This window comes from Lissotriton vulgaris, chromosome 8 (genome assembly GCF_964263255.1).
Source record: "Lissotriton vulgaris chromosome 8, aLisVul1.2, whole genome shotgun sequence".
Lineage (NCBI taxonomy): Eukaryota > Metazoa > Chordata > Amphibia > Caudata > Salamandridae > Lissotriton > Lissotriton vulgaris.
Genome location: NC_141696.1, coordinates 511,789,607 through 511,801,714, shown reverse-complemented (window position 1 = coordinate 511,801,714; position 12,108 = coordinate 511,789,607). Strand labels below are relative to the sequence as shown.

The following is a 12,108-nucleotide window of genomic DNA, read 5'->3' as shown; positions in this document are numbered from 1 at the left end:
GAACAACAAACTAAGAGAACGCACAGAATAAAACAGCGTTCCACACCCCTGGTGTTTTCATTCACCTAACGCAACCAACTGAGGCGGTTTGCATTTCTTTCAAGAACTTTATTGAGGTTACATCAAAATCTGACAGCCAACTAAAGGAGGCCCATCCTTTCTTACCCCAAGGGAGTCTTTGCTTCAGCAATTTAATAGTCATCGTCCTGATGATGGTATTCTTGACATCTGCAACCGAGACCGAAACGTCGACACTCCATCAACTCCTCTAATGTTGTTTCATAACACGAATTCACAACCACATTTAATTGATCATTTTGGGTTGTTTTTTCTTTATCAATAAGGAGCTGATGTGTTAAGTCATGAACTGTAGATAAATTGTTGTCAATCTTTGTTCATGATTTTTTGCTATAATTAATTTGTACATTTATCTGCCACAACTTGTTTTCAGTAAAGATTTTTTGAAATATAACATTCCCCTGCTCTGTTTTTCTTCTGACCTTCCATTAATTTATTTATCCATTTAAAGCAATTTCGTTATCCTGTGGATACTGTTGAGTGTGTTACTATGGTACAACTCAGAGCTTAGACCAAACAATTTATAAACAAATCCCTTGTAGCACCTTTTGTTTTGAATTATACTTAAGGTTCAGGCTCAACCATCTGTAAATCAGGCGAGTGGACGTAGAGTTTGGTACAGAGGGTATTCAGTCGCTGTTGCAATGGAGTACCCTTTCCACCAAACACTACATCAACCCCTTAGTTTTTTATTCAGAGCTCAGCTAGATCTGCTATTCAAAATGACCTGGTGGCCCATTCTCTCCTGAGACACTGGCCTGTGAGTGTCATAAGACCGGTTCTATTTTGGTCTTCTGATGTTGACCCATTCTGCTTGGGTCTGCTTTGTGAAGGATTGGGGTTCCGGGCAGACATAAAACAGCAGTGACCCCACACATGCTGAGGAAAACCGCTGATCATGCCAGTGAGAGAGCGCAAAACTGAGAAAAATGTATAAGTGCACCATATTCACTAGTTAGATGCATGAAATAGCTAAAGCACGTAGAAGTGTCGAAATTACATAGAATTACATATACTTACGAGTGTTTAATCAATGTAGAGTGCATATTATAGAGTGTGAAGCTAAAATAGTAATGTTTAGAAATGTTAGAGTGCTGTTAAGACTCCATGTTATGTGACTGTTACAGAAGAAAATGTAATGCTGCTAAACGTAGAAACGCAGGCCTCATGGCAATGTATGAAGAACGAAAACATGCTTTTGCAGTTCACATTTAATGGATTATTACTTTTACTGCTATTTTAGAATATTATTGATCATGCGTTAGAAATCATGTTTGTAGAAGTGTTTCGTATAATCGAAGTGTATTAAGTAGAATCATATTAGTTTAGTTTTAAGAAATAAAGGTTCACGGAGTGCAGGCCTCTTGCAAAGTAATTTAGTAGGCCTGGAAAGATAAAGTTGCTTCTTTGATCTGCACGTGTTAGTTAGAATTAAGTCTCGTTAAGCATAAATTGTCATTCTTGGTAGAAGTTTTATGGCTCGAAACAGATAACTGGAGGTTGGAATTTGGGGCCCTATTCATGGGTGTCTGTTTGCAGGTGTGAGGGGGTTCCAATCAAGAGAGTGATGAATAGAGCTCTGTCTGGGGAGACAGGCACAGGCCTGGAGGAGGTTCCAAGAATGTAATGGGGGGTACCGGCGAGCGGAGAAGAAGCCTGGGAAGCAAGGTCAACGCTAACAAGAGGCCCAGAGGAGTATCAGTATGGAAGAAACCAGAATCGAAACCACGTGAGATGTGTACGTGAGGGGCGTCTCTGAGGGGCGTTTCAACTGCAATTGTGATTTTGTATTAGGGACAGCACCCTGGGGTGGAGTTAGAGCAGATGGCCTGAGGACCCTTAGAGAGCGGATGGGTAGGCAGAGAGGGCATGACTGCAATGCACAGAATTACATCAGAGACTAAGGGAAAGTGAGTGAACTTCTTTGGAAGTCACCACTGCTGACACCTTTTTAACTCAAGGGTTTTGTTAAGTAGGGATGTCACTTAGTTCAGTGCAGGGACAGCCTAACCTGATTCTTTTCCTTTTGTAAATGGCGCTCCAGTTACATCTTGTGTCAATTCTTGCAAACCTGTTAATTTTTGAATTGGCTTTAGTTGTATTTTTCTGTCGACTAAGATCGTTCAGAGAATTCATGTTTGTATTGGTGCCAGTATACCTCTTGAACCTTATATTGAGATGCTTGTATCTACAATTATCTTTGGCTTTATAATAAACCTTTAAAACTGATTCGTGGTAAGTGGTTCTTCAGAGTTGTGCCAATCATTGGTTTGATTAACCTGGTAGTAGATTGCTCTTACTCTATGACAGGCAACAAAGATTCAGTCGACCTGATTGGGGATTTAGATCTAGAGTGATCAGATAAGAGATCAAAAATCCCGCCTTCCCAGTTGGTAGCTATAGAGGATGGTTGCCTTCTTGAGGAAGGTGATCTAGACTAGGTTAAGATTACCCCGAGGCCCCTAGAGATCGAGAGATGACCAGCAGAAGAATCACCTGCCGAAGAAGGTGCTGACGGTGCGGGAGAGAAAAGCAGCAGAGTCGGTCGAGAGTGAGTATAAAGGCTCATGCGTTGTCAGATTGCGGTATTTTGTGTTGTATTTGTGTTGTAATGTCATACGGAGTTGAATGCCTGTAGTGTGACTGAGGCAGGGTTGTGAGCGCGCGCAACCTGGTGAAAATCTTAAGTTCAGAGAAGAGCTTAAGTGGTTCGGGTGTATCGGACATCCAGAGTAGTTGTCAACCGTTGTGAAGGGGGTCATGAGGTACCATTGATTGCCCGCAGGACCGTGATAGGGGGAATGCAAGAGTGAGTGTATGAGTAACGGACGCTGGTCGGAAGTTACTGTGTGTAAGTAACCTATCAGTTAAGGCGATTGTCTGGACGGTTACCGAAAGACATTTCGTCAGTTGAGGTGACAATTACAGTTAGACTGTGGGCGTACAGTCAAGAAAGGTGATCGCTTGGTCAGAAGTAATCATTTTTCAGAGTATGAATGGGACGCATGCATGACCGGGACGCGAGCTGAGAAAGACGGGGAACTGCTGCAAAGGGGACGAGTGACGTCAGAGAGAGCCGCGCTGTGATAGGCCAGTTGGTGTAAGACCGCGCTGGGATAGGCCGGTTGTCAAGAGCCGCGCTGTGATAGGCCAGTTAGCAAAAACCGCGCTAGGATTGGTGGATTGTCATCAGGAAGTAAACAAACGTAGCGAAGTAGAAAATTGTGAATTTGATCATGAAGTATTTTAAGCGCTTGAGAGCGATCTTTAAGAGAGAAAAGAGAGAATCGGTCGACGGGGAAGAGGCCCCTTCGGAGGGTACACCAGCTTATTATATGGCTACGAATGTTGGGCTGCATACTATACTGTGGATTTCAGAGTGGAGTAAGATTACAGAGGGGAATGAGGAATTGACGTTCCCGAAATACGGAACGTTTAGACTAGAAGCATTACACCAGTTAAAAGCAGTTATGACCGCAACGAGACCTCTGCCCAGACCAACACAGTTCGAAGCCCTTAATGCGTGGTTTAGGGCGGCGTACGACCGGAGCCTGAACAGGCGTCAAGAAAGAGTGAGACGATCGGTAAGAGCAGTGCAGGATGCCAAATGGGATGAGGAAGCTAAAAAGTGGAGAGTGCAGAGAATCGAAGTAGATAAATTGTATCCAGTAATAGAAGTCACAGGAGACAAAAAACCACCAGAGGAGGATGATGAGAGCGAGACAGAGGACAGTCTGATAAATAGGTTGTTGATGGACAGACCGCCTCCGTACAATAGAGAAATGGAAAGTGCCGAGCTCCAAAGAGGGGAAGGGGCTGGTACAGGGGAGTATAGACCACCTCCTATAGCAGAGAGAGAATACGCCAAAGGTGAGGAAATATCTCAGCCTGATCCAGTACAGAGGGTAGTCGGAAGGTTTGTGGTACAAAGGGTGCCAGAAATGGAGCGTGCTAAGTCTTACCAATTGCCAGACGCTCTCCAAGTACCTGTTACTATAGGTCCAATAGTATCGATTTACGACCCAGAGAAAGCACGGGAAGAGGAACAGGCACGGTTGGACAGGGAGAGAGCAGAAATGGAGAACAGGAACAACATGATTAATTCTCAAAGGCAGTTGTCAGGACCAAGAGATTGGAGCACCCCATTAAATCAAACAGGGGATCCCATAATAGATCAGGGGGGTCTGAGAGGACCGATGGATCTAAGGGGACCACGGCCGAAGTCCTTTAAGGAATTGAGGGCTGACTTGAGAGAGTGGAACGCTAGTGTGGGAACCCAGAGTAATAGGTCAGGAGCGGAAGATGAATGGGGAAGTCGAGGTGGCGGAATGTTGTCTCACTGTGGGGCTAGCGAAAGCGGCCAGGAGTGCAACAACAAAAGTCAAGAGAATAGAGGGTCTACATGTCATTCCCTTAATGGAAATGGACAGGAGCAAGAGCATAGAAGTGCAGAATGTGGAAGGGTGTCTCGTCTCATTCACAGCGAGGGAGACCGAAGGACACAAGAGTACCGTGATAGTTTTAAGTGCACTCACCATGCACCTGGCGATAATAGACAACACTGGGATCGCGGGAACATGGGGAGTTGCGAAGGGCCTTACCATGTGTTGAGCGATACAAGGCAGCAAGGGAATTGTGAAAGCAGGGAGGACAATGGAAGGTCCTATCATGCATTCAAGGAGACTGAGCAGAACAGACAAAGTGGGACTGTGGGAAATAGAGTATCATTTCATCACATGCCAAGAGGGGATGGAACTGCATGGGACCTCGAAAGATGGGAACATGGGAGGACTCCCCATAACTCGCCTGAGCCCAGGCGTAGGGCTCAGAGCTGGGATGGGAGAGATGCAAATGGACCCTCTAAGAATGACACACTGAAAGCTGAGATAAAGGCAAAAAGGTTAGACGTAGCCAGTTTAAAATCAGATCTAGATGAAATAATAGATAGTACGTTGCCTTTGGAGAGGATTGACATGTACGAGCAAGATGAGGTATTGTTTATAGCAAAGGATGTTACTCGGAAGGCGAGAGCAGTACATGAGAAATTATCTGAATTAGCAGACAAGTACATGGTAGACTTGTCGAGAACAAAGGCATTACAGGGTAACCACAGGTTGCATTATTCAGATCAGGACCTCGAAGAGAGGAGAACAATCGGATTAAAAACACACATCAGAGAACTGATTACAGGGATAAGGACATGGAGAGATCTGGATAAGTGGGAAGAAAGATGGTCTAAGAAAGGGACCGTTAGGCGGAGCACAATTGGGATGTCCCCCGAGGGAGGGCTACAGAGAATGGAAGCTTACCCTTTGTGAGAAATAGCGAATGGGAGCTATGTGCATGTGCCATGGAGTAGGGGAGATTTAGCTGCATTTACCAATTCCTTTCCTAAATTGAGAGAGAACCCCGTGGAGTGGTATAAGCAGGTAGAGATATTCGTAAAAATCTCTAAAGTACTGTGGATTGATTTGAACACCCTATTTGATATCGTAGTCCCAGGGGACTTATGGACTGCATGTAAGGTTAGTGTAGAATGGCCCACATCTGAACCAGAGAGGGATGCTCAGACCAATGGACCGTCTGAAAGAGTCATGGAGAAGTACGAAAGGGTGATAACATGGTTGAAAGACAAGGTGCCACCGCAGGACATAGATTGGGTGAAGATAGACCGAACTAGGCAGGAACCCAAGGAGACAGTCCATGAATATTATGAGAGATTACTGAAGACTTTTAAACAGTACAGTGGACTAGATGTAATGGATCCCAAAGATATAGGACAGTTTGTATCAAAATTCGTTTTGGGATTGAGACCTGATATTTGCTTGATGATACAGCAACATTTAATTTGTTGGCAAAATAAGCCGTTGGATGAAATTCTGAGATATGCAAGGTATTGTAGTGATGAAATTGATTCTAAAGCAAAAAAACTTAAGGAGAAGCTGATGTTGGTTCAGATGCAGTCGGCTGGAAAGGGTGGACAACAGCCACAGGGAATGGGGACCCTGGGAAGGAGGTCGAATAATCAGAATAGGGACAATGAGGAAAATCCTAGACCTAGAGTAGACCTGGCTACCTTGAAAAAGACGACAAAGTGTCACCAGTGTCACCAGGTGGGACATTGGAAACGCGAGTGTCCCTATAACCCTGAAAATGGAGAACTAGAAATAGAGGAAGAGGAAGTTCAGAGCAGTTCGGTAAAGGAGACAATGATACCCAAGGGTAAGGTGGTCAAAGGGGGGACCCCGGCTCCTCGAGCCCAGTTCCCTCAACCACCCAGAATTACGACAGGAGGAAAGACATATAGACAGATGCCTCTTTTCATAGGTGGAGAGGAGTGTTATTACGTTGATCCGTTGACTGGACAGCGCGTGAGTAACACGGAGGACTGTACCCTCGGGGCAGTTCTAGAGGTGGACCAAAGGGGACCATATGTAGAGGCTGAAGTAGCAGGGTGTCCTACGCCCTTCTTGGTGGACACGGGAGCCACTCGATCCACTTTAAAATCAGCAGTGGTTCCGGACCTGCCAATGTCGGGCGAAACCATTCAAGTGGTAGGAGTCGCAAATAGAAGAATAACTAGTCCTTTGACGGAGCCAGTGTTAGTGAAAATAGGGAAATACAGTGATGAGCACCAGTTTGTGGTCTGTGACTCCAGCCCTGTGTGTCTGTTGGGAAGAGACCTATTGTGCAAACTAAATTGTACGATATATTGCACCCCACAGGGAGTGGAAGTACAGACTAACGATGATGATGCCGATTTTAAGGTTGCGAACTCAAGGGTATGTGTGGAGCTGTATCCTACCTTGACAGTGGAAGAGCTTCCATGGGACCTAAGAGATACGGTGTCATCGGAAGTGTGGGATTTCACTGGGGAGGAGATAGGACTGATCAAAGGAGTGGAGCCAGTGAAAATAATGGTAAAACCAAATGCCGAATATCCAAGAACGCCACAATACAAACTGACCCCGGAGACGATTGCAGGGATAAAGCCCGTGATTGACTCCATGATTAAGCAGGGAATACTGAAGGAAATCGTGGGTAGTCCATGTAACTCCCCGATTATGGGTTTGCAGAAACCTAGTGGGAAATTCAGAATAGTGCAGGACCTACGAAAGATTAATAATATAGTTGTTTCATGTTGTCCAGTGGTACCGAATCCATCAGTGATATTGTTTCAGATACCATTCCAAGCTGAGTGGTTCACAGTGATAGACCTTTGCCAGGCCTTCTTTTCAATTCCATTAGATGAAGAGAGCCAATTTCTTTTCGCTTTTAAGCTGGAAAATCGCGTATTAACATGGTGTTGTATCTCACAGGAGTATACAGAAAGCCCATCGATTTTTAACCAGCTGCTGAAGAAGAATCTTGAAAGTCTAGTACTGCCACAGAACTCGGTTCTAGTCCAGTACATAGACGACCTACTTGTTGCGTCAGAAACAGAGGAAGCTTGTAAAATAGACACCATCACCTTGCTGAACCATCTAGCTGAGAACGGACACAAGGTGTCACCGAGCAAGTTACAGTACTGTCTGACGGAAGTACAGTACTTGGGTCACAGGATTGAAAAAGGGAAACGGAAGGTGTCATCAGACAGGATAAAGGCGATCATGAAAATGAATTCGCCCACGACACAGAGAGAGGTCAGGATGTTCCTAGGAATGGTTGGTTATTGCCGACAGTGGATAGCTAACTTTTCACTGAAGGCAAAGCCTTTACAGAAATTGACGCACAAGGAGGTGAGTGATCCGGTACCATGGGACAAGGACTGTTTGATGGCATTCTTGCAGCTGAGAGAGGACTTGTGTCGTGCTCCTGCCCTGGGAATGCCGCATTACGAAAAACCATTCTTACTTTACTGCTGTGAAAGAGAAGGTTGTGCTTTGTCAGTTCTGGCCCAAATCCATGGAAGTGCCCGTAGACCAGTTGCATACTTCTCGGCTACGTTAGATCCAGTAGCCGCAGCGTTGCCCGGATGTCTCAAATCCGTTGCTGCAACGGGTGTCAGCATTGAAAGGTGCGAAAGTATAGTCATGGGACACCAGTTAGTGGTGTATGTACCACATTCTGTGGAACTGTTGATGACCAGGACCAAGACACAGCATCTGACAAATAACAGGCTCACGCGCTACGAGCAAGTCATTCTTGCCGCGGAGAACGTGACCCTTAAGAGATGCTCTGTTTTGAATCCTGCCACTTTGATGCCACTTCCAAATGACATAGAAGATGGAGAATGTGAAGATCACGATTGCCTTGATGTGACTGAACTATGCACCAAACCAAGACCAGATATTGTAGATGAGCTGTTGGCTGACCCTGATGAAATTTACTTTGTTGATGGCTCATGTGTAAGAGACAATATCGGTCAGTTGAGAGCAGCTTATGCTGTTTGTACCATTACTGGAGTTGTGGAAGCCGCTTGCCTGGAAGGAGTACACTCCGCTCAGGTAGCTGAAATCATTGCATTGACCCGTGCCTGTATAGCAGGCAGCAAAATTCGAGTCACCATTTACACCGACAGCCAATATGGTTTCGGGGTAGTTCATGACTATGGGCAATTATGGTCTCAAAGAGGTTATATGACTTCTTCAGGATCACCTATTCGAAATGGGGAATTTGTACGATTGTTGTTAGAAGCATTACAAGGTCTGGCAGCTATTGCCGTTGTTAAATGTTCAGCCCATACCAAAGGAACTGATTTTGTGTCTCAGGGAAACAGATACGCAGACGAAGTTGCACGTTATTGTGCAGAGCAAGGATACTCTTTTACAGAGGTAGAAGTGGGAGGGACACAGGAAAATACAGAGTTAACAATGATGTTGGAAACTGTAGACACCTGGGACGATTTAAAGGGCATACAAGCGAATGCAACAGATTTTGAGAAAAAGACATGGGAAACTGCAGGTTGTGTAAAAAGTGAAATGGACTTTTGGGTTTCAGCAGATGGAAGGGCAGTGTTACCGAATGAGTTAGTGAGTCCTGTGGCCAGACAGATACATGGTCCAGTACATCTAGGTAGGGATGCTATGCTTCGGGTATTTAGACAAACGTGGTATAACCCCAAGTTTAGAGTAGCCGCAGAAGCAGTGTGCCAGCGATGTGTGACCTGCCAACAGCTGAACATAGGAAAGAGAACACCAGTCACGTTGAGTCACATAGGGAGGTCTGGGGGTCCGTTCAATCGGATGCAACTAGACTTCATTGAAATGCCAAGATGCAACCGCCTCAGATACGTTCTGGTGGTTGTCTGCATATTTTCCAGATGGGTCGAGGCTTACCCTACACGCAGGTGTGACACACTCACAGTAGCAAAGTTATTGCTTAGGGAGTTAATACCGCGCTTCGGGGTGCCGGCCTCTTTGGAATCAGATAGGGGAACACACCAGACAGGAGAACTGGTCTCTCTCCTCATGAAGTGTTAATGGGGAGGGCTATGAGACTGCCATCAGTTCCAACAGCAGCTTTGTTGAATATCACAGATGATCTGATCCTGGATTATTGCAAGGGACTTTCTGACGCCATTCATTCTGTGTCTCTTCAGGTGCAGGCTGCTGAAATCCCGTCATCTCAAGACCTGTGCCACGACCTGTGCCCTGGGGATTGGGTCGTGGTGAAGAAACACGTCAGAAAGAATTGCTTAGACGTGCGCTGGCGAGGGCCCTACCAAATCATCTTAACATCGAATACTGCTGTTAAGGTCGGAGGGCTGCCCAATTGGATACACGCCTCCCATACGCGGAGAGTTCCAGCACCCCTGGAAGAAACAGCTCCTCTCTCGGATGAAAATCCAGCTGTGGACGAAGAATCCATATAGGGGACCAGCCAAGCTGTGAGGGTGTCGGAGGAAGCTGGGAGCGTGTTAGACCAAGTGGAAGAAGGGCAAGACGACAGTGAAACTGACGTTGCCACAGAGGGAGAAAATAGCTGTGAATACGAAACAGACACTGATCAAGCTGCAAGTGATCAAGAGTCGAGTGTGAGGACAAGGGGCAGGAGATCGAGGCGTGGAGAGACCAGTTGGCCTGAAAGAAGAAGGAGGCCGAGCCTAAAGTCGACTCCAGAGAGAACCCTTGCTCCCATATCTGAAGACTCAGATCCAGACGAAGGTGCACAGAACTCAGAAGCGGAAGGTCCAAGAAGATCAAGGAGGGTGCGTGTACCCTGCAGAAGATACGCCACTCCTGAGTGGACCTACCTAGCAGCAGATGTCGTGTGCACAGAAATCCGGGAGGGTGAGGGAGGTGACAGTGATCAGCACTGATCCCATCATAGAGCTAAAGGTGGCGTTGTTGGTGCCTGGAGTTGAAGCTGAAGGGTTACTGACACTTACCATCCCCAATCCTCCTTACCTGAGCCGAATAAGAGAATTAGTTTTAAACAGAGTAGAATTTCCAACTTTTGGTACATCAGTATCAGCACTCGAGGAGACCATCCTTCACCTAGAAATACTGGAATATGCTATTAGAGCCGCTGGAACGCGCACCATAGTAGACACTTAAAGACTTTGTAAATAAACCAGATTGAGAAGATAACCTAGCGCCAAGTGGAAGAAGAAAAAAAATTTAGGGACCTTTCCATTTAGTTGACGGAGAAGGGCTAGGGTTGTCTGTTGTTACGGTTCAAAGACTGATTGCAAAAAGAGATTGCCAGCTTCCTGAGGTGTAGTTCGAGAAAGACTGAATGAACAAAAAGAGACTGTAGAAGAAAATAAAGAGAAAGAACTTTGCTTTGAAAAAGAGACTAAAAGGCTACACTGTCTGAGGAACATGGAGGCCGGCAACTCGAATCGCAAAGCGAAATGTATAATAGGTACACTTTTAGCAGGGGTTATTTTTCTTATAGTACTAGTAGTCACTGTATCATATATAGTGGGACATGAGAACGAGACGAAAGCTACAGAAGCAAAGGCTGTGGTAACATCAAAACCTACTACTGCTAGTAAAAAGGAGGACAATGCAATACGGGAGAAGGCTTTACTAGCAGCAGAAGCTCGTAGGTTACATGTGGACGAGTCACAGGGCAACTTTAAATCAAACGCTTATGCCAAACTACTGTATGAATACATTGACGCTATGGAGGCGAAGGACTGCTACGTGTGTATGCAATTGCCAGCCTCTGTAGACGAAGATATTAGGTATCATCATCTCCCATTGACTTATGGGATTACATGTAGTTTGTTGCTTAGTATATTTTATGGACGAGATAGCTTTGAATATTATTTTTCAAATTTTGATGCAGTATTACCAGAAGTCCCGAACTATAAGCACCTGAATAAGTGGGACTACTATAAGAGTGAGGATCGATTAGGGAAATTTTTCATTCCTTAGAAATCCTTAGACACTTCACATGCCCGAAGAAATAATCTGACTTGCAAAGTGTCGGAAATTGAGAAAAAGTTCATAGGGCAAGTGGATGATCGGTATAGAAGGCAGATGATTCTAAAGGCTTCTGGCCAATGGAAAACTGATTGGACTGAGGAGGAGAAGTCACACAAAAGAAAGGGAAGTAACGGTCCAATAGCTTTGGATCGAACACAAAAAGGGAAGCTATGTATACATAGGGGTAAAACCTACTATGAAAATGTATTTGTGGGAGAAGTAGGTTGTGAACATGCCTTCCAATTAGAATACTACACAAAGGATTTCTTAAAAGAAATGCAGGTGATCCCAAATGTGTATTTTGTCTGTGGAAGAAATGCTTCGTGAAACTACCAGACAATTGGTATGGTTCATGTTATTTGGCAATTGTCTTTCCCAAAATATATCATGCTAAGGATTTAGAAATCATAGAGGGAAAAGCTCAAGCCAGAGGGATAAGGGATGTAGGCGATGCCGAGGTAGTTGGAGATGTATTCGGCGCTATGTTCCCTCTTCTAGGATTAATACTGAATGATGTCAAGATCAGGAGATTGGCAACAGTTGTAGATAGATTATCTGCCAGTACTGCTAGATCATTGATGCTGGTAGAAGGGGAGATGCAATCGATAAGGGCAATGGTTCTTTAAAACCGACTTGCTCTAGACGTTTTGTT

The 12,108-nt window shown here is 45.1% G+C and overlaps 1 protein-coding gene across 2 annotated transcripts in view; it reads right to left on the bottom strand.

The window, feature by feature from the left end:
* Positions 1-12,108, bottom strand: part of CTPS2 (CTP synthase 2) — a 1,454,337-nt gene that overhangs the window by 645,630 nt on the left and 796,599 nt on the right. The gene's annotated exons all lie outside the window — the stretch shown is intronic.